The sequence below is a fragment of the Lycorma delicatula genome, chromosome 5 (genome assembly GCF_047948215.1).
Source record: "Lycorma delicatula isolate Av1 chromosome 5, ASM4794821v1, whole genome shotgun sequence".
NCBI lineage: Eukaryota > Metazoa > Arthropoda > Insecta > Hemiptera > Fulgoridae > Lycorma > Lycorma delicatula.
The window spans coordinates 23,338,243-23,361,125 of record NC_134459.1 but is presented as its reverse complement, the minus strand read 5'-3'; the positions used below and the strand labels follow the sequence as shown (position 1 = coordinate 23,361,125).

The following is a 22,883-nucleotide window of genomic DNA, read 5'->3' as shown; positions in this document are numbered from 1 at the left end:
GCTTGGAGCCATAATAATTAGCTGGTGGTCAGCCGTACTCAGGGTTAGCTTCCCACGGCAATGCGGTAAGAGTTTTTTCCTTAAGTAAACTACGGATGCCGGTTGACAAAGCAACTGCATCCAGGAACTCCCACACGTTCAGACAATGCAGCCACACATATTGACTCGCCTTCTCCTTCGCCCTCCTCGAACACTGGTTCAGATAATGTTGGTTCGAAAATGGATGTAGGGGTGACCACCCGGGAGGGTATGAACCCAATCATTGAAGAGTTTTCACAAGCCGGGGGCAGGCCTGGCAGCTCTGGCCCATTGGCCCATGCATGATGTTTTGACGGAATAGAAGGATTGTTTTCCTATTTAGCAAACCCTAAGAGTACCAGTGCAGCTACCAAGGGGAGCTTATTGCCTCGTCTAGAATTCCTCCGAGCAGCTTTCACAGCTCTCGTGAATGGTTTCGAAAATATTGCCTCAAGCTTAAGGAAGTAACCGTAGTTCAGAAACCGGCCCCGGCGCAGCCGCATAGGTATACTGAGGTGCTTAGAGGCATATTTAATTACTATTTGAAACTTAATATATTTTCAAATACAGTTATAAAGAATACCTGGAATGTAAAATCATTAAACGTTAGTTAAAACCATTCAGGTGGCAATTAACAACTTAGAAAGTAGCATAGTTAAGTATACCTGATTACATTTTTGAAGTCATAACTTCTTTTTTCAGAAAATCTTTGAAATTTATTTAAGATAGTGCAATTTTAATTGAAAATAATAAGGATTAAAGCAAAGCAAATCTAATTATCAATTAGAAATTCTTATTTTTTTGTAAAAGATTATTAATTAAATTAAAAAACTTTATATTTAAATAAATATATCGAAAGTAGTTTAAAAGTATAGAATGTAAAAAACTATTAACTCAAAAATTGAAACTAAATAATTCAACATTAATAATATAAAAAGATATCTTTAAACAAGGATAGGAGTTGAAGAAAAATGTAAGTACGGTAACTTTGTTGGTAGTAGTGACGTAATGTTAGTGACGTAGTAGTAAAGTAATCTTTACATTAAAAACGTATATTGCGTAATTGTATTTGGAAGCTGATGTGTGATCAGATTCTGCTTTCGTCCCATACCATTTGGTTCTTGCTGCAATCTATCAAAGCAACTGCATGTGTCAAAATATGTACTGTTACATTGAAGAAAAATTATATATGTTTATTAATTGCTTCCCCATTATCGGTGTAAAAACCAAAAATAAAACTTATATTTTAACTTATCTAATACGTACAAGTTTTTGATAAGTTATTAATCTAGTATCAGTGTTATTAATGATTAACGTTGTCATATTCAATAAATTGCATTATACATACAGAGCCGTAGTTAAAATTAATAAAATTCTCTAGCGTATTCGCTGTTTTAAGTAATGTTCTATATGAATCAACAGTTTAGGAAGACTTCTACATATAAACTATGTAAGTACTTCTGATAATAATATTTTATATTAAGAAAAATAATACACTATTAAATAATGTTATTTGGACGTAGGTTAATGTTAATTTATTAGCAGAACGTTAATTTATTAGCAGAATTGTGAAAATTTTAAAACTAAACGTTTTGACATTTACACACTTATAAAGCTTTAAAAATTACCATTTTTAGCTTAGCCAAATATGTTTTTATTCTTGTAATTTAAGTTTAAACTGTATAAAATTTATATATATAGATTACTTTATAAAAATACAAAATAAAAATGCATACTTTTAAGTACCAATAAAATTGAAGAGTGTGTAAATGTTGCTGATTCTTTTGAAGACTATTTTTTGTTTTTTTTTTTAATTTTAATTATTTTTAAATTAGAAGACTATTTTTTTTTCTATTTAAATGATATAATTGCAAATTATTATTTCTTTTAAATATGAGTATTTTATTGAACTTCTGTTTTTTGTTTTATAAAAGTTATGTTTTTGTTAATAAGAAAATCTTTTACCTGTGTTTCCATTTGGTGATTAAGTAGCTATTTATTTTAGAAAGGTAAATTGCCTTTGTTGTTCAGTATCAAATATTTTACTAACATTTTTTTCACTTTTATAAAACATACATTAAAAAATTAAAAGGAATATAATGCTAAAGTTGCAGAAAATATTATTTAGTTTTATATATCTTGTTAATGTATCAAAGTTAACAGTGATAACCTTTTTTCTTTGAAAACATAAACTTTTGAACAGAATTTGATGAGATTTAAAATTTTGACATATTTTTAATTGTTCCTGTGGTCATGTTCAATGACTGGTACTGCCATTGTTTCATCCTGGATTCAATTGATGTTATTATTGGCAATTTTTTTATATTAGCAAACATCTCTTTAGAATGTGGTCAAACATTATGTCGGATTTAAATGTGTATTCATTGTGGACATTGTTCTGTTTTTGTGTATATATATTTATTAAGAGTGTTGTCTTTAGTGTCTGTGTACCTTTTCTTCACTTATCCCATGTTATTGTTTTTACCTTTTTGTACATTAATTCATACCATCCTGTTTTTTCTTAATTTTCTTCATGTGAGTAGTCTCATAAAGCCATTTCTTCGTTGTTTTTTGTGTTGCTCTTCTTAATTCATTATTCAGTTTTTTCCACGGTCTCTTATCTTCATTATATTTCTTGTAAGACGAAGAAAAAGATAATAAGTTGGTAACCTTGGCTTCCTTAACCAAACCGATGATTAGTGTTTTATTGTTTTTTATGGAATTTTTCATATTCACACTGAATTCATTTGCTCTTTGGCCTTTATTTATTTCCTTCAATAAAATAAATAAAAGAAAAGTAAATAAATACTTGTATTAAGAGCCTTTTCACAAACATTTAGATATAAAGTATTTTTACTTAATAGCTTTTTCTGATTTCATGAAGAAATATGGTTAACTTCTTCAGTTACATTGATAAAGCTATGTTTTAAAATCATATTTATTGTATTTGATTCATTTTAGATTATTTATTTTTATCTTTTGAATCAAATCTTATCTTTCAGTACTTTATATCCCAAACAAGCGGTTTATTAGTTAACCAGTTTATTATAGTCTATAAAATTATTATTAGTCTGTAAAATTTCACATATTTATTAGCCTAATTGTGTTTATCATTTTACAGCATTAAATGTATAACTGTGAACCTATTTCAAAAATAAAGTAAACTGATTTATTTTAAGCCAATTAAATGTCAGTCACAATATATAATTAGTTATCTAACTTTTTTTAACCATTTTAAATAATGTTATTGAACTTTTCATTTTATTTTTGTTAAGGATGTCTTACATTTTCTTTAATTTTAATTATTTACATCAGCTAGTAAAATTAACTATTTCAGAAGCATATTATTGCAAATTACCATTATACAACCAGTGTTACAATGCATATTACTTAGTCCTAGAACAACCACGAAAAAAACAAAAATATGACAGCAAACAGTCTTATTATAATATAATATTGATTAATAAACATTATATAGCACTTATGTTGTCAAGAGCAAGAAAAATACAATATTTGCACTAAACCACAGTTAATTAATTATATTCTATTAAACTATATTTAAAATAATTCATCAACATCTTCCTATTAGTATTTTAGGATATGATAAAATAACAATTTTAAAAGTCTTAATTATGAAACATTTGTGCATATATATTACAAACAATAAAATCATCATTATAATTAAAAGTGAATAATGATACTGTCTTACTTATTATGCTTCAGTTTCCATTTTTAACAAATGACTGGCCTTTTTAAATATCTCTCCATCAATTTATTTTCAACAAAATTGTAAGATTTTCTTTTACAAAAGTAATAAAACCAAAATGGTTGTAATTATTACTTTAGTTAATAAACTCTGAATTATGTTTATTATTGTTTGAGGTGTACAAAAAGTTGTACTTAAATTATTTGCATTTCCATCTTCTAAATTTGTATTTTGTATATACTTGATATATTTAGCATCTTCATTAATTTGTCTTACTTTTATTTCATGTATAAAAGTTATTCTTTTATTTACAGTGTTGTGGGAGGTGTCTGAAAAATTTAGACTGATTCAGGACATCAAAATTTAAAAAAAAGTTCATGTGGAAAAACAATCCAAATCACTTAATTTTCCCTCTTTCTACCATTTTTTTTTTTCAATAAAAATTTATATCTTAAGAATGATTGTAATAATTTAATAAAATTTGGTGTATGTGTACTCAATAACATCTTCTACTAAATAATTAACTTTGAAAATCCAAAACGGCAGCCTTTTAACTTCTAATCATTAATAGCAATAGTAATCATTAATAGCCCCATAGATATTTGTTTTATTGAATTATGTTGTATTAAATTAAAATTAAGCCTCTTATTATAAACAACATTGAAATTTGTTTGTTCAGATTAATCGCCAAACATTTTCACTTTTATTTGTTTAGATTCACTTAAACAATTTCATCTGTAACAGGTAAAATTGTTTAAGTGGATCGTAAAATTATGTAGTCTTAAGATTTTGCACTTGTTTTACTAAAAATAAAAATAATAATTAATTATTTTAAATTCACAATAGTGAAGGAAGAGAAAATGAGCACAAAATTGTCAGACTGCATAATTTTGCAGGACATTTTCCTAGGATGTTACCTAGGAAATTCAGAGTATTTTCCTAGGTTGTTTTGTTTATTCTAGAGACATTTTTTAGTAAATAGATTTTTTAAATGTACGAATGACAAGTTCCAGCCAAAATAACTGTGGTCTGCAGTTGACACTCATTCATTTTAACTAAATCAGGCGTGAGAAATACCGATAAGCGATATTACTCTTACTTCGCCCATTATTTCTGTTAATAAACATAATCTTTAATAGATAATATCTGAATAGTAAAAAGCTTTTTGAAGTTATAATTCAAGGAAGAATAAGTCGATCCAACTGAAAAAGAAAACCAGATAATTTAAAATAAGTCCATATTAAAAGAAAAAACAGTTTATATTTAATTATATGAGTATGTAAAGTATGAAGTAATTAGCCGTTTAGCCAGAACCTGGAACCTTGAGGCTCAGGTCAGCCCAGACAAATCCTGGAGCCAACTCAGGGGCTCCTCGGGCTTCCTGGGGCTGTGAGGCCTACTCTATAGCCACAAAGCTTGCTTTGGTCACCATTCCCATCTACCCAGAGAGCTCCACCCCCTGAACCGTGGAGTGTACGTTATCTTCATGGTTGTGAGAATAATACCGATAAATAATAATTATAGTATTCAGGCTGTATAGAAACCTGAAAAAGAAACTAAATTACAAAAGATAGAATAATAATAACTATGGTAACTAATGTGGTACAAATACCCAGTTACAATTTTGAAAATTATAAAATTGTGTGGAGAGTTATTATAATAGCATCCCATTGCACCTCCCAAAACAGTGCCCCAGGAGCATTCCATTTGTTACCAGTTGATGGTGAAGATTGGTCTAGCCTCTCACGAGGTGTTTGCGTACCTCATCTCTCTAGCCTCACACACAGTTCCCACAGGAAGCCCATTATTGTTAAACAGAAATTATTTTAATTTATTTAATGTTATTTTATTTTATTTAATGTAAATTTAATTCTATTATTTTTATAAAAATATAATTAGATTGATTTGAATCATTCAGTTCAAACCCAGTTTACACAGTGATAGAAACGCAAACACGCGTTTGAGTTTGCAAAAATAAAATATATATATTTTATTTTTGAGATCTTTCGAGATGAAATATCTAAAAACCTTCTCATGCCAAGAAACATGGCTAAAAATTTGGTTGCGATTGATCAAGTAGTTTTTTTTGATTATCCCAAACAAACAAAAACCCTCTTTCTCTTATATAATAGTATAGATTTATAGATACCCATTAATTTTGATTTTACATAGTCTGTTATGGTTACAAACTTCTTTTTTTTAAAGTCATTTTAGATCACTTCACACAAGCAATAGTAGAGTTGAAGAACAGGGTGTTTGTAGTCATTCGCATACTATTTCTTATTAACTATCCAAATATAATACTCATAATATAAATATTCATGTTGAAAGGAATTAATCAGTTGAGAATAAATAAACAAAATCTAATTATTTACCAAGAAAAATCCTATTTTGCCATATTTCAACTCATCACAGTTAGAAAACCTTGTGAAATAGTATAACTGTAATTTAGTCTAGGACATTTGTGATCACTATCTTTGGATCACTTCAGGAAATGTCTTTCAGCATTTTCTGATGTATTTTGGCTGTCAGATCGGTAGATATATGAGGTTTGTAAGTAAAGTAATGAGACTGGTTCAGAAAAACTTTTTATTTACAATCCAATTATACATGGACTCTATCACCTTTGAAATAATTCTCTTGGGAAGCCATGCAACACTTCAAATGGTTTTTCCACTCTTCATAACGGTGTGGGAACTCAGAAACCAGAATATCCTTCAGATAGTCGGTTACCTTTTTTTAAAATGTTTTCTACTGTTCAAAAATGCTGTCCTTTGAGATGCTTTTTAAAGTCGGGGATAGGAAAACGTTGCAGGGAACAAGTTAGGTGAATAAGGTGGTTGAGGAACTACAGGAATGCTTTTTTTTGTCAAAAACTCGTTAAGTGTGACAAGGTGCATTCTCATGATGCAGCATCCAGTTGTTTTTGATGGCTGGTTTCATGCAAGCAACTCTTTTCTGCAGTCTTTCAAGAATTTCTTTGTAAACATATTGATCTACTGTCTGTCCTGTAGGCAAAAACTCCTTATGGACAATGCCATTACTATTGAAGAAACAAATTAGCATGGTTTTGATTTTTGATCTGATTTTTGATGAGTTTGAAGTGTGCCACTCCTTGCTATGGCATTTTGTTTCTGGGTCATAACTCAAATATCCAAGATTCATCACCAATAATAACATATTTTTAGAAAATCAGGATCGGTTTCAATTCGCTCTAGAAAATCACGTCACACTTCCACCCTGTTGTTTTTCTGTTCAACAGTGAGGTTTTTTGGGACCGATTTTGCACAAACTTTTTTCATGTCCAATTCGTTTGTCAAAATTTGACGGACTATGATATGCTTCAAATTTAATTGTTCTGCAATCATTCTGACTGTTAATCGCCGGTCGTACCATATCATGTCTCTGATTCGCTCTACATTATCGTCACTTTTTGACGTTAACGATCTTCCAGAGCGTGGATCGTCCGCAACTGATTCTCGGCCATCTGAAAATGCATTAAACCATCTAAAAACTTGGGCTCGTGTCAGAACGTCATCTCCATATGCCCTTTTCAATTTTGGTAATTTTTAGTAGCATTCTAACAGAGTTTAACGTAAAACTTGATTGGAGAACGTTGCTTATAATTAGTATCACTCATTTTTGTAACACAACAAAAACTCGTTTCACAAAACTTTGTTTACGTCTCACGGGGCAACAATAAACTAAAGGTATTAATACCTAATATAAGTCAGCTGTTCATATAATTATGTGTTTACTAGTAACTTGAATTTACTAGAAACTTGTTTACTAGTAACTTTATTTCAGGTCGACCGTCTCTGAGGTGTTTGGTTAATTGAAACCCAACTGAATATACCCAATTTGAATATAGTATTCAAATCCGTTTAAAAGTAACTGCCTTTACTAGGATTTGAACTTTAGAACTCGACTTCAAAATCAGTTGATTTGCGATGACGAGTTCACCACTAGACAACCCCGAGGGGTAGGTGCGCGGTAGGCCTGAGTCTATTTAAGACTACACGTTTACCGGTTCACTTAGCAATCCTTTGCAATTTTTGTTACACCCCAGTCTTGCCAATGACTTTTTTTTTTGAGATGAAGGGCTTCGACTGTGTTAGTCATTTCGCCCTATGATAATGGAAATTTGTAGCATATGAAAAAATGCTATGGCTGACTGGGATTCGAACTCAGGACATCCGGATGAAAGGCTGAATCGCTACCACTCCACCACGGATATCAGCATTTTAATTGTTGATGCGACTGTAAATAAAAAAAAAAAAACGATAGGTTATTACAAATTATGAGAAACTTTTTTTCTTTCCATATTTTTTGTTATTTTAAAATGTTTTGTTCTGAAAAAATACGCCTTTATTTCATCAAATTTATTTTTGAATAAAATCATATTAAAGAAAAAATCTTCAAAAAAAGTGGAATTTAAAAAAATTAAATTACAACTATTTTTGACAACTTTTAATCGATTATTAAATTATCATCAACAGATATTGGGGGAAGCTGATACGGGTGGAAAATTTTACATATAAAAGAAAAAAAATTATAATAAAATTTAAAAAAATATACTTGTGAAATACTAGAAAAAATAAAACATTTGTTCGTTGATTAAAAACTTTAGACAAAAATATCAATGTTAAGGCTTACTAACATTTGTTTTTAAAAATAAAAATTCTGGAAAGAAAAAACTACTTGGTGTGTAGTTTTGTGTAAATCTTGATATCAGAAAATAAATAAATAAATTTCTTTTGTGTTACTCATGTTATGGTGGTGTGGGCGCGTGTTAACCGTACAGTATATTACAAATTATGATGTGTCAGCAGTTTGTACGTGATAAACTAATTTGGGTAGTGTGTATGCCAGTTGTCATCCAGCAATATGTGACCTTCGGCAAGTGTTTGAAAACATGTTAGTTGAATTTTATATTACTGTTTTTTTTTCTTGCAATCATCCAAGGACAACAAAATCAACGTTGTCGACAGATTCACGGAACTGATCGTCAGACAATACATTTATTATTATTTTTTTTTATTATGGCTGTGTAGTGGTTGGTTACTGATGTTTTGTTTTTGTTTTCAGTCATTTGACTGGTTTGATGCAGCTCTCCAAGATTCCCTATCTAGTGCTAGTCGTTTCATTTCAGTATACCCCCTACATCCTACATCCCTAACAATTTGTTTTTTTAAATTTTCTAGCCTACCAATCTTTTTTAAACTTCTAACATTCTACGCCCCGACTCGTAGAATGTTATTTTTTAATTTTCTGGTGACCCCTTCCTTAGTAGTCCCCACCCGGAGATCCGAACGGGGGACTAGTTTACCTCCGGAATATTTTAACAAGGAAGGCGCCTCCATCATTGCTATATGAAAATGTAGAGAGCCACATTTTCTTGGAAAAAAAGCAGCTGTAGTTTTCCATTACACAATCTGCCATCGTTTAAAACATACACGCGCGCGCGCACACACACACAAGATTTTATTAACCTCCCCTTAGAGACTATTGAGTGCGATATTAAACTCGAAAATCGTCTTTTTCCTTTCCTTATTTATACAAAATAAACAAACTACGTATCATTTTTTTAATAAATCATTGTCTACTCAAATATTCCATTTTAACAAATACAATTGTTACATTTTAAAATGCGTACAATAAGATAGATTAATAAATAAATTACACTGTTGATTCTTGTATTAAAAAAACCGTTTGAAAATAAAGATATGTTGCAAAAGGTTCTGGTTTCGAATCCCTAATCCCAGACAGGCTCCAATATTCTTACACCCTAAAAATTCATTTCATAAATAAAGAGAAAAAAATAACCGGATATTAATTTGTTGGCAGTTTAGATTAATAAATTGTTTAATATAAAATAGATTATGAATATTTGTTTTAATAATGCGTATTAAGATCACGACAAGTTCCTTCCCGCGCTGTCTGGCCAGCGCCCGTTGTTGAACACAGTTATGTAATATTACTCACTCCAGCCGACTACAAAGGTTCAAGTTTAACAGTCTGACGCGCTTTAATAAATAAATCCCTTACGCGATAGAGAATTGAGTTATCTTATAAAACAATTAAATTAAATGAAGTCAAAAATATAAAATAAGACACGCAACTTTTCGCTTTACCGTTTGATGGTTTTTATTTATTTATTGATTTTTGAATTTGTTGTCGCCTTAAGAATTATTTTTATGTGCAGATTAAGAATAAAATATAACAAACCGCTAATTGAAAGAGCGGAACCCAGTATCTTCAGTTTTTTTTTAATCTGGTTACCCTGTAGATTTGTAAGTTACTGATAAATTTAATCGTAATATTTTTAAAAAAATTATTAAAATTAAGGGAGATTAATTATTATTTCAAATAAAATGTAATAATAGATATAAAATGATCAACAAATCTTGATTTAATTTAATTATATCGAACGTCTATATAAGAAATATAATAGGGATATTAACTTTGTTATTAGACAGAAATACACACACACGTACGCACATTTACGGTTGTATTTGAATTGTTGTACCATCGCGTGACTAGTACTGTACGTGGGTAGCCAATCAGAGTGAAGTTAGCCACCTGCTGCATTTGTTTCATCCCCCCTCTCACCCCGCACATTCTACGTATAGTCAGACTTACAGTTGTCTTTACTTATGCGTCATCCCAAAAAAATAAAACAAAAAAATAATTACCTCTGAGAGCGTATGAACCATACAATTTTATAAATTGTTTTATTTTATCATTGCCTATCGAACTATTGTTTTTCTATTAAAGCATTTATTACTATAAGGAATTTACTTATTACATTTATTTTATTTATATTTAATTTTTTTTATTAAACACTTCGCTTTTATTATAATCTGAATTTTTTTAAATCTAGCACAAATTATGTATTACAGTAAATAAATTTGTACCTTCAAACTAGATTTAACTAACATACAATCTAGTTTTGAAGGTACAAATTTATTTACAAGAGGTTGTTGATGAAGCTTTCTATTATTTAATAAAATCTAATGTTACAGCTTGATAAAACTATATGTGTATATGTCTTTATCAGTAATGCAAGAGTTCGCACGCACGCACACCCGCGTCTAATGTTTGACGTAGCAGAACTGCGGTTCAAATTTAGTCTCTCTAGAGAGATATTCAACATTTATAGTGAATCAATGTAGATGTTGATCATATGATAAAAAATGTCACACCCTTACCGTGAATCGAACTGACTATATATGAAATAAAAGCTACACACCACCGCACTACACTATTTGATTGTTCTGTCGCCTAAAGTTATTCATCTACTTTCAATCGAGACGTGAAAGTAAAAGATACCTCTATAAATTTTTCTTTTGGGGTTTAATTAAGTTAATAAATAATTTTTTTATTCCGATTAGTGTAGCATAATATATTATATAAGAGTATATAATACTCGGGAACGCGTAAATACGCTATTTCATTAATAAAAAAAAGGAACTGTCCCGGAATTTGTGCGGATGGATCAAGGGAAACCGTGGTAAAACCTTAATCAGGTCGGCATGACAAATTTCACTATCGATTAAAAAATAAAGTTAGGTTCGATTAAAGTCCATAAATATAAAAACAGATTAAATAATATCGAGATAACTAAATTAAGCGACTAAATATATAATAATTCACAATTCAAAAGGCGTTAATGAAAATTATTTATATTTGTTTACACGGTTAACAGGATACAGGAAATTGAGTTTTTTTTTACTTTTTAATCGGTATAATTAAAAATTTTATCGACACAGTAATATTGTTTATGTAGAATGAAATAATTTAATTGTTTTTAAATAAACAACCGATGTTAAATTTTTTTTTGAAACGGTTCAGTAACGGAAGCATAATGCGGGAAATGTACACATCTTTTGTCTTTTAACCCGTGATTTCTCAGAAACTACTAAAAATACAGTTCTCAAACCAATTTCTTTCGATTTTTCACTTCAGATTTCATAAAGAAAAAAAAACCATCGCGTTTACTCTTTTATTTGGATCTACAGTCTGGCTGAATTTTACCAAACTGGCAAGAATTAAGGCAAAACATTTTACCTTACCAGACAAGACTTATTTAATTTTACCTGGCCAGCCAACTATTTGAATGTAAGCATATCTAAATTTTAATTGAAGAAACATATTTTCTTTGTAATTTCAAGTAATCCTCATTACAGCTTTATATATATATATATTTTTTTTTTTTAATTATAAATAATCTAAAGTAGTATAATTTGATAAAGGGGAGATCGACTAGGAAACAAAGTGTTTTACTAAGAAATTTGATTTTTTCCTCGATATACTTTAAATACTGCTTAATTTTTATAGTAAAAACGTAATTTGACAAAGGGGTTCAAATCTGACTCAAATTTTATTACTCGATATTTAAAAATATTTCGCGATTGTACTCTAAATATCAATGGCGTATGTGAAATAAAAATCAGTCAAGAGGAAATCTGGGGAAGTTATGCAACCGTTTACTAGTTTTGATTTTACTTATTACAAAAATATATAAATAAAATATAATTTTTTATAGAAATAGAATAAAATAAGTGGACTGTGAATTTTTTATTCTGTAGTCCTCAATTAGCCATTATTTCTAATTCTGATGCACGGCTTACACACACAACTTAATTTAAAATATTTATTATTTTATTTAAATATATTTATTCGTTTACTTAATTCAATGATTCTAACTAAAGCGCGCGCGCGCATACCGTATTTAATTCGCGCAGGTGTGACGGTACTAGAGGCAACAATCGGCACTAACTAATGTATTTCATAAGTTACAGAACAAATTTCGCTTATACCGTCGGAAGATTTTTGCAGCTGTGAGGCTTAACACACCAGGTACTTAATTAACCGGGCGATCGAGTTCGAGACCCGGCCAGTCCGAATTATTTTTTTTACACTTTAAATATTATTTAATTTTACCGCTCACCTTTGACGTCACAATATACTCGTATAGCAGTAGTTTAAAGCATTTATTGGGGTGGAGGTGTGCGATTTCGCAAATAATTTTATTTTTTAAAAAAATATGACTTTAATTAGGTGAAATCTCGAGATACTGAGGGTGCCCTTGCTCTACAGCCTCGCCCCCTTGAGTTTTTAAGTTGAAAATTTAACGCATCAACGCCCCATATATAGAAATAAACTGACCATCTTTGGTCAAAATCGGTCCGGTTGATCTGGTCGAAGATTTAGAGGCCAACACCGAACTCTCACACTCTCGTACATACGAACATTAACATTCGGAAAATTTCCATCCTGTTTTTTGGATTCCGTAGATGCGAAAACGTCAAGATCCGGCGAAAATCGCTTATGCCCAAATTGGACAGATTACGATACTTTTTCCTTCGAGAACTACAGCTCTATTATTGCGTTATTTAGACGGGAAAGTAAAAGAACCGCTCAAGATTTTCCTGGATAGATCAAGGGAAATCATGATAAATACATAACCGTGATAAATTCATGACAATGAGTGTCACAAAATATTTAATTAAATGAAAAAAAAAAAAAAAATTAAAATCAGTTAAAAATTGTATTAATACTAAAAAATAAACACTACCTCAGGCGATTTAGTACAATTTATTAACACAGCATCAAATTGTATTTACTATATATAACCTATCAGCCAAAATGTTCCGTTGAATCGCTTAAAATTTTACTTTAAATTTACTGTAGAGATATCCTTCGTAAGTTAGATCCACGTGTGGATGTATGTTGCGTATGGAAAAATTATGCAAACCATAGAAATATGATTTTACTCGGAAATAAATATACATACAGAGTGTTTATATAAGAACTGTTTGATTTCAAGTACGATTTAAACGGCATTATATTTAAGGTAGTATAACTTACTTACTGTACATTAGTGTCTATCCTTAACGGGTAGATTCTGAAGTTTTTCTTGGTGTACTTCGATATATGTTCGTTGCCCTGCAAATGTCCAGACGGTAATCCGGCTCTTCCCACGTACTCGTCGGGATGTCGAGTGTAATGTATGCTACCGTCGCACTGCAACAACCCTCTTCTGTAGATGGTTGATGTTGCGGATTTTTTTCCGAATAATGATTTTTACATGCCCTCCCAAAAAGAAATCTAATGGGGTTTAGGTTCCTTGGTGGCCGTGCGATCAGCCCTCCTCTTCCATTCCGCTTGTTTTGAAACCGATGTTGGACACTAATGCAGCGCGGACACGGTTGCTGTAATACGGCGGAGCGCCATCTAGCAGATAGAAAATTAATCCTTTTTACTTCCTTGTACGAAGTAAAGGAAGTAAAAAGTATTTGAGCTAAATTTCAACTTTTAGTGGTTAATGGGGGTCACATTAATTCGGCATTAAGCAGGTAATGAAAAAAAACTACAAAAAATAAAACTATAAATAAATATTTATTTTTATTATTATTTTAGGTGAGAATAATGATATCAAAGAAAGATTAAATTCCACGGAAAACTAAACGAACTGTTCCGGCATTTGCCCTATAGTATCAAGGAAAACCGTGGCAAAACCTTGATAAGAACAGCCTAACAATATTTATGTCTGTGATACATTTCACATTACAGGCTTATAACATAGTAAAAACAACTTATACATTACGATAATATTACAATTTTAATTATAATAAATCTTTATTATTTATAAATTTCTTCCACATCTGATGAAATCCATCCTTTTTCCCTGCAAAAAGAAATAAAAATTATATAATAATAACAACAATCTACAATCTCGTATCAGTAAAATATATCGAAAGGTTTTCACCTGTTACACCCGTCTTCAGAAGAATATAAAAAGAATGGAATGAAAAAACACATTATGTGTCACGGTGGTTCATTACAAGCACGAGTATATTACTTCAATTCTAACGATCGATTATGAATACATTTTTGATACAATATTAAAAAAGGCTTATATAATATAAGGAAAATTACAATGAATGCAATCGATATATGGGTTAACAGAATAAAAGTTCTTTGAACAATAAACTCAAGCATAGAAATTTACAATTACGTAATCTATTCTGATCGGTTCCTGCGTACTGATATTTGTCATATATATGTATTTCCGGGGTTTGCAACAAAAAAAACATCAGTTATTTTCCAGTTATAAATAAATCAAAAAAATTATTGTGCTTTAATGAGAAAATATTGTTTACTATGATTAATTTACAAAATGTATGAACAGAATTGTCCCTTTCATACAAGTGATGTAAACAAACAAATAGTTTTCAACTCTAGATGAGGGAGATTAAAATTTAATGAATCAATTTTTATTTTTTAACTAATTTTTCTTGTGCTACCTCGTTAGGCTACCTAATGATGGCATATAGACCTGCAGTCCAGTCTTTGGAACTGTTGCTAATTGCATCTTAGTTAGCAGTCATTTTACTGTTAAAGTTAAATATTAAAAACTTATATTCAGGTATAAAATAGATAATAGCGTAGATAGAGTCCCTAGTCAAATGTACGTAGACTACTCTCGCATCGATTTAAAATACCAAATTTGGCCTTATAATTGGTAAAATAAAATAAAGTTAAAAGAAGTCAGGGACTCCCCTTTTATGACTAGACTAATTTAGTGTAACAACTCTTCTTTTAGCTGCGCGATTACCATTGCGGTCGATGTCTATACACAGTTATGGTCACAAGCAATAATTTAGCCATCGAAAGGATCTACCTTCACAAAAAATAGACTTTGTTGGCTGTAGTTGAATTAATCGACAGATTCCCGTGCTTTCAATCCAGCAGTATGGCTTACGCCATAAAGGCTCACCGTTAATGACAGATCATTTTTCCTCTTGGCTTTGAAGTTTTTTACTTTAGCATCCAAGAAAGTTTATTTAAATGAGTTAATTAAATCTTGTATTCTGATCAGTTAATAATAATATATTTTATACGTTATATACATCGTATATCTGTTCCGCTAGATTCCAAAAAGAGTGTTATAGTTATGATACCAAAGAAAGCAGGAGCAGATAAATGTGAGGAATACAGAAAAATTAGCTTAACTAGTCACAAATCAAAAATCTTAAATAGAATTCTTGCATAAGAATTGAAAGGAGAGTGGAAGAAGTGTTAGGAGAAGACCAGTTTGGTTTCAGGAAAAGTATAGGGACAAGGGAAGCAATTTTAGGGCTCAGATTAACAGTAGAAGGAAGATTAAAGAAAAACAAACCTGCATACGTGGCATTTATATTTATAGTCTTGGAAAAGGCATTTGATAACGTAGACTGGAATAAAATGTTCTGCATTTTAAAAAAATTAGGGTTCAAATACAGAGATAGAAGAACAATTGCTAACATGTACAGGAACCAAACAGCAACAGTAGTAATAATTGAAGAACATAAGAAAGAAGCCGTAATAAGAAAGGGAGTCTGTCAAGGATGTTCCCTATCTTCGTTACTTTTTAATCTTTACATGGAACTAGCAGTTAATGATGTTAAAGAACAATTTACATTCGGAGTAACAGTACAAGGTGAAAAGATAAAGATGCTAAGATTTGCTGATGATAAAGTAATTCTAGCTGAGAGTAAAAAGGATTTAGAAGAAACAATGAACGGCATAGATGAAGTCCTACGCAAGAACTATCGCGTGAAAATAAACAAGAACAAAACGAAAGTAATGAAATGTAGTAGAAATAATGTAGATGGACCACTGAATATAAAAATAGGAAGAGTAAGATTATGGACGTAGCAGAATTTTGTTATCTGGAAAGTAGAATTACTAAAGATGGACGAAGCGGGAGCGATATAAAATGCCGAATAGCACAGGCGAAACGAGCCTACATTCAGAAACATAATTTGTTTACATCAAAAATTAATTTAAATCAAAGATTTTTGAAAGTATATGTTTGGAGTATAGCTTTATATGGAAGTGAAACTTGAACAATCGGAGTGCCTGAAAAGAAAGGTTTTTACTAGATTTTGAAATGTTGTGCTGTAGGAGAATGTTAAAAATCAGATGGGTGGATAAGTGACAAATGAAAAGGTGTTGCAACAAATTGATGAAGAAAGAAGCATTTGGAAAAATTTAATTAAAAGAAGAGACTATATTAATTAAGAGAATATAATACTATATTAAGAGAATATATATATAATTTTCTATGACCACATAATAAGAACATTTTGGTCAGTCATTATCAAAGTCTCTTTGATTGGACTGCGTTTGAGCCTTGCGTTCCTGCCAGTACTTTTTAATAAGTTCTGTTCTTTGTGCCCTTTCTAGTGTTAAAAATGTTCATGTTGTATGTTTTTCTGGCGAGTGTGAAGAAGGCGTCTTTGTTTTTGATTCTCTTGTTTAATTTTATCTTATGTGGTGTCTTCTGGTGTAAGACAGTTTCCTTAAGATCCTCTCTTATTTCTCCAATCCACCTGCATTCTTTTATGGTGTTTTTCTAGTAGAGATTGTACTATACTAGCCGTCTCAGAAGACTTGAATCTTCTGATTCAAGAAGATTACTACAGTTAAATTTTGGAGTAATAAATTGTAAAGTAATTATGCATAAAAAAATTAGCAAAATTTTACATAACTTTTCATTTGTTAAAAATAAATATTTTGTTAATAGTCTATTAATTATGATTCTGGCCATTTAAAAATATTCTGTTGCTGCTTGTTGTAAGGTATTTCTATGCAATTTATTCAACTTCCACAATAAAAATATATAAATGACATGAGTATTTATCGTTTTCCATAATTTATTTTAGTGTTCTATTATAATGTTAGTTTATAATAATAGTATGTTCAAAAATTTGAATGTATTTAGAATTCAAATTATCTATGTCCTGATTTGTTTGATTTATTAACTGTACATAATAAACTAACATAGCATTTATATTTTAATTAGAAGTCATTATTAGTTGTAAGAAACAAGTAAACTCAATTGCGCGTATTATATTTATTAGTGTAATAATCACTTAGGAAACAAGTAAGAATTTTTTCTGAATCCTTTCAAATTTTAGTTCTTTTATTCCATATTTTATATGGAATATGAACCTCCATATTTTATATGGACCTCTTTTCCATTTTTTGTAACGTTAGAGTTCCATTTCCAGTTTTATATACTGGAACTAAGAAACCTAAAAATTCTATAGAATTTTAGGTAGATTTCATATGAAATTTATCTATTGTAATGGGTATTTGCCTTCTAGAAAATTTTGACGTGTAGTCAATAGTAGATATAATATAATTTTGACAGACAGTCACAAGTATGAATTTAGCCGATGGCAGGATTTACCTTCGCAAAAAATCTACTTTGTTGGCTGTAGTTGAATGAGTCGACTGGTTCCCATACATTCAATCCATCACAAAATCATATTTTTATAAAATAAAAAATTTATGTAATTAAACATATATATATATATATATATATATATATATATATATATATATATATATTTATACAAAATAAATTAAAATTCAAAAATTATTTGATTACATATTTTTATATATATCATGGAGATAAAAAAACCCAGGGTTGTTTTTTAATTTTTTTATTAGTATTGTTTAGAAATCGATAGTTATATCGTTAAATTTATAATTGTATTTTTAATTTAAGAAAAACATGTTAATTGTATTTTAAATAAATTATTAAAAAGGATATTTTTAAATGTTAGGTAATCTATTAAAAATAGCAAAGAAAACACAATAAAGTGTTTTCTTAAGCCAAAACATCATTGAGTTACAAGATTTAATAAATTGATTATGTTTATTCAACCCTTTATAGGTCCTTCGTACCTATTTGTACCACCAAACATTAGAGGTCATATTGTACACAAAATTATATATAAATTAATTATTATTGTTCATTTAGATTGTATAAACGCTCTTTGGTACTGTCACATACCACATTTTAATTTTCCCGCTTCTATGGTTACTAGATCGCTGTTGACTTAAAAGCGGTCCCCTACTGCACCAGTGGCTTGTTATAGGGAGAATTACGTTCGTTTTGTGGGACCGTTTTATTTTTGATTGTACGTCTACAATATCTTCTATTTTAACAAGGTAAGTTACTAGATGATACGAAAAATAATATATTTTAATTATTGTGTATTAGTTTTTAAGGATTCAAGACATTATTTTACTTACGGATGAATAAATAAAGCATCATCAGATAACCTATAAATAAGGTACTGCTTACATGCGTTTGAAATGCAATTTACATACATAAAGTACTAACAATTTGAGTGTTTTAAATTAGTTCAAAAGAATCCTTGAATATTCTAGTTTGAAGTGATGTAAAGAAATATATGGAGTTTTTTGTTGAGATGATGTTATAAAACTTAAATCATGAATCTGCACAAAACTTAGATTATGTTACTTTTATGACGGTCAATAAAATCAGTGCTTCTGCGTTTTGCGATTACTGAAAGAATTTATAGAAACTTAATAAAGTGGAACCTATATTGTAATATTCTTTTTTAATTTGATCTGATTCAGGTTTAAAAATCTATCATATTAAATTATATGCATAAATTAAATCTACATGATGCTTATAGGCCTTCAAAAAATTATACCTCTATTTTGTTCTTATTGTAAGTGACATGTTACTAGCAACTGTATATGCTGATAAAAAGGTATTTTATTTTATTTTAATGTACAAAAATTCAAGATATAATTTTGTAAAATATGAAATCACAAATATTCTACTTATTTATTTATGAATGGTGAAGTTTAAGGGGAGAAGCTTCTTGTAACAATACATGCCAATGAAGCTGATAAAAAGGGGGTTCAAGATGTGGGTTATAGCATGTGGCACAACCAGTATTAACTATTATGTTATTTCATTATAATATACTGTACTTTCAAAAATTTGAATGTATTAAGAATTGAAATTATCTACGTCCTGATATGTTTGAATTTGTAATGTTTAATTATATATAATTTTTTGTTGTTAATTAAATGTGAAAGTCTTTCTTCTTTTTTTGAAAGCGTTATGTATTATTTTTTTAATTTATCTATTAAGTTGAATGGATTAAATTTGTTACCAAATTACAGTTGATTGCAAACATATTTGAGGGGATGGGTTACTGCCTCTTTGACAATTTCAAATATTGAAATGATTAAACAATAACAAAAAATGTATTTATCTGCGCTACAATTAGACAGACTAGAAAACTATTCCCTGAAAATCTTGTAAAAGTTGATGGAAAAATGAAAATGGGTGAGATGGTCTCACCCATACGAGTACGAGTCAACAGATATGTGGGTGGTGTTGATCAGTTTGTTCAGCTTCACTCTGCGTATAATATAGGTTGTAAATCTCATTGATGGTGGATGAAGTTATTTTATTATTTTACTGTTACATCAATTGTAAATTAATTTTTATTGTATAAGAATATGGCAAAAACTACTCAACTAAAGAGCAAACACCTCACACATTTGAAATTTCAGTCTCATCGGCAGATGAGCTGATTGGAAGTTTCTGTGTGAAAGAAACCAGGACCATCAACTCAAACTGGAAGAGGGAGAAAGATAAATCGTCTTGATGGGCGGGTCATACTTGCAAATGTTAAAAGGTTGGCTAATGTTGGTAAACACTTACCAGTGACTGGAACAAGAAGAAGATGCGCATATTGCAGCACAGCAAAGGAAAAGAAGAGTATAATGTGTGTCAGCTGCAAAGTAGGGTTATGTATAGAATGTTTCATTTAATTTCATGCATCATAAGTTAGGGGTTTTATATTTTATTTATGTAATGTTTTTGAAATACGTAATATTTTTATATATACAATATAATATTCTTTCAGCCTACGCAAAGCACAGAATTAGAGAAATATTCTTACCTTTTTGTTCATTCAAGAATGAAAAATTATTACAAAATTATTAATTTATCAGATTTTATCTTGTATACCAACTTAAATGATTTTAATAAGAATGTTCCCATCAAATTCTGTTTGCAGATTTATATGTCTAAATTTATATATATATATATTTTTTTTTTTGTCTTCAGTCATTTGACTGGTTTGATGCAGCTCTCCAAGATTCCCTATCTAGTGCTAGTCGTTTCATTTCAGTATACCCTCTACATCCTACATCCCCAACAATTTGTTTTACATACTCCAAACGTGGCCTGCCTACACAATTTTTCCCTTCTACCTGTCCTTCCAATATTAAAGCGACTATTCCAGGATGTATGTGGCCTATAAGTCTGTCTCTTCTTTTAACTATATTTTTCCAAATGCTTCTTTCTTCATCTATTTGCCGCAATACCTCTTCATTTGTCACTTTATCCACCCATCTGATTTTTAACATTCTCCTATAGCACCACATTTCAAAAGCTTCTAATCTTTTCTTCTCAGATACTCCAAGATTGTCCAAGTTTCACTTCCATATAAAGCGACACTCCAAACATACACTTTCAAAAATCTTTTCCCGAGATTTAAATTAATTTTTGATGTAAACAAATTATATTTCTTACTGAAGGCTCGTTTAGCTTGTGCTATTCGGCATTTTATATCGCTCCTGCTTCGTCCATCTTTAGTAATTTTACTTCCCAAATAACAAAATTCTTCTACCTCCATAATCTTTTCTCCTCCTATTTTCACATTCAGTGGTCCATCTTTGTTATTTCTACTACATTTCATTACTTTTGTTTTGTTCTTGTTTATTTTCATGCGATAGTTCTTGCGTAGGACTTCATCTATGTCGTTCATTGTTTCTTCTAAATCCTTTTTACTCTCGGCTAGAATTACTATATCATCAGCAAATCGTAGCATCTTTATCTTTTCACCTTGTACTGTTACTCTGAATCTAAATTGTTCTTTAACATCATTACCTGCTAGTTCCATGTAAAGATTAAAAAGTAACGGAGATAGGGAACATCCTTGTCGGACTCCCTTTCTTATTAGGGCTTCTTTCTTATGTTCTTATGTTCTTTCTTATGTTCTTCAATTGTTATTGTTGCTGTTTGGTTCCTGTACATGTTAGCAATTGTTCTTCTATCTCTGTATTTGAACCCTAATTTTTTAAAAATGCTGAACATTTTATTCCAATCTACGTTATCGAAAGCCTTTTCTAGGTCTATAAACGCCAAGTATGTTGGTTTGTTTTTCTTTAATCTTCCTTCTACTATTAATCTGAGGCCTAAAATTGCTTCCCTTGTCCCTATACTTTTCCTGAAACCAAATTGGTCTTCTCCTAACACTTCTTCCACTCTCCTCTCAATTCTTCTGTATAAAATTCTAGTTAAGATTTTTGATGCATGACTAGTTAAACTAATTGTTCTATATTCTTCACATTTATCTGCCCCTGCTTTCTTTGGTATCATAACTATAACACTTTTTTTGAAGTCTGACGGAAATTCCCCTTTTTCATAAATATTACACACCAGTTTGTATAATCTATCAATCGCTTCCTCACCTGCACTGCGCAGTAATTCTACAGGTATTCCGTCTATTCCAGGAGCCTTTCTGCCATTTAAATCTTTTAATGCTCTCTTAAATTCAGATCTCAGTATTGTTTCTCCCTTTTCATCCTCCTCAACTTCCTCTTCTTCCTCTATAAAACCATTTTCTAATTCATTTCCTCCGTATAACTCTTCAATATATTCCACCCATCTATCGACTTTACCTTTCGTATTATATATTGGTGTACCATCTTTGTTTAACACATTATTAGATTTTAATTTATGTACCCCAAAATTTTCCTTAACTTTCCTGTATGCTCCGTCTATTTTACCAATGTTCATTTCTCTTTCCACTTCTGAACACTTTTCTTTAATCCGCTCTTCTTTCGCCAGTTTGCACTTCCTATTTATAGCATTTCTTAATTGCCGATAGTTCCTTTTACTTTCTTCATCATTAGCATTCTTATATTTTCTACGTTCATCCATCAGCTGCAATATATCGTCTGAAACCCAAGGTTTTCTACCAGTTCTCTTTATTCCGCCTAAGTTTGCTTCTGTTGATTTAAGAATTTCCTTTTTAACATTCTCCCATTCTTCTTCTACATTTTCTACCTTATCTTTTTTACTCAGACCTCTTGCGATGTCCTCCTCGAAAATCTTCTTTACCTTCTCTTCCTCAAGCTTCTCTAAATTCCACAGATTCATCTGACAACTTTTCTTCAGGTTTTTAAACCCCAATCTACATTTTTGTTTAACCATGATATAATCTATCTGATACCTTGCAGTATCGCCTGGCTTTTTCCA

The 22,883-nt window shown here is 30.3% G+C and overlaps 1 pseudogene; it reads left to right on the top strand.

The window, feature by feature from the left end:
* Nucleotides 1-1,102: 1,102 nt before the first annotated feature.
* The window catches only part of LOC142324807 (tripeptidyl-peptidase 2-like), a 112,381-nt pseudogene continuing 90,600 nt past the window's right edge, over nt 1,103-22,883 (top strand).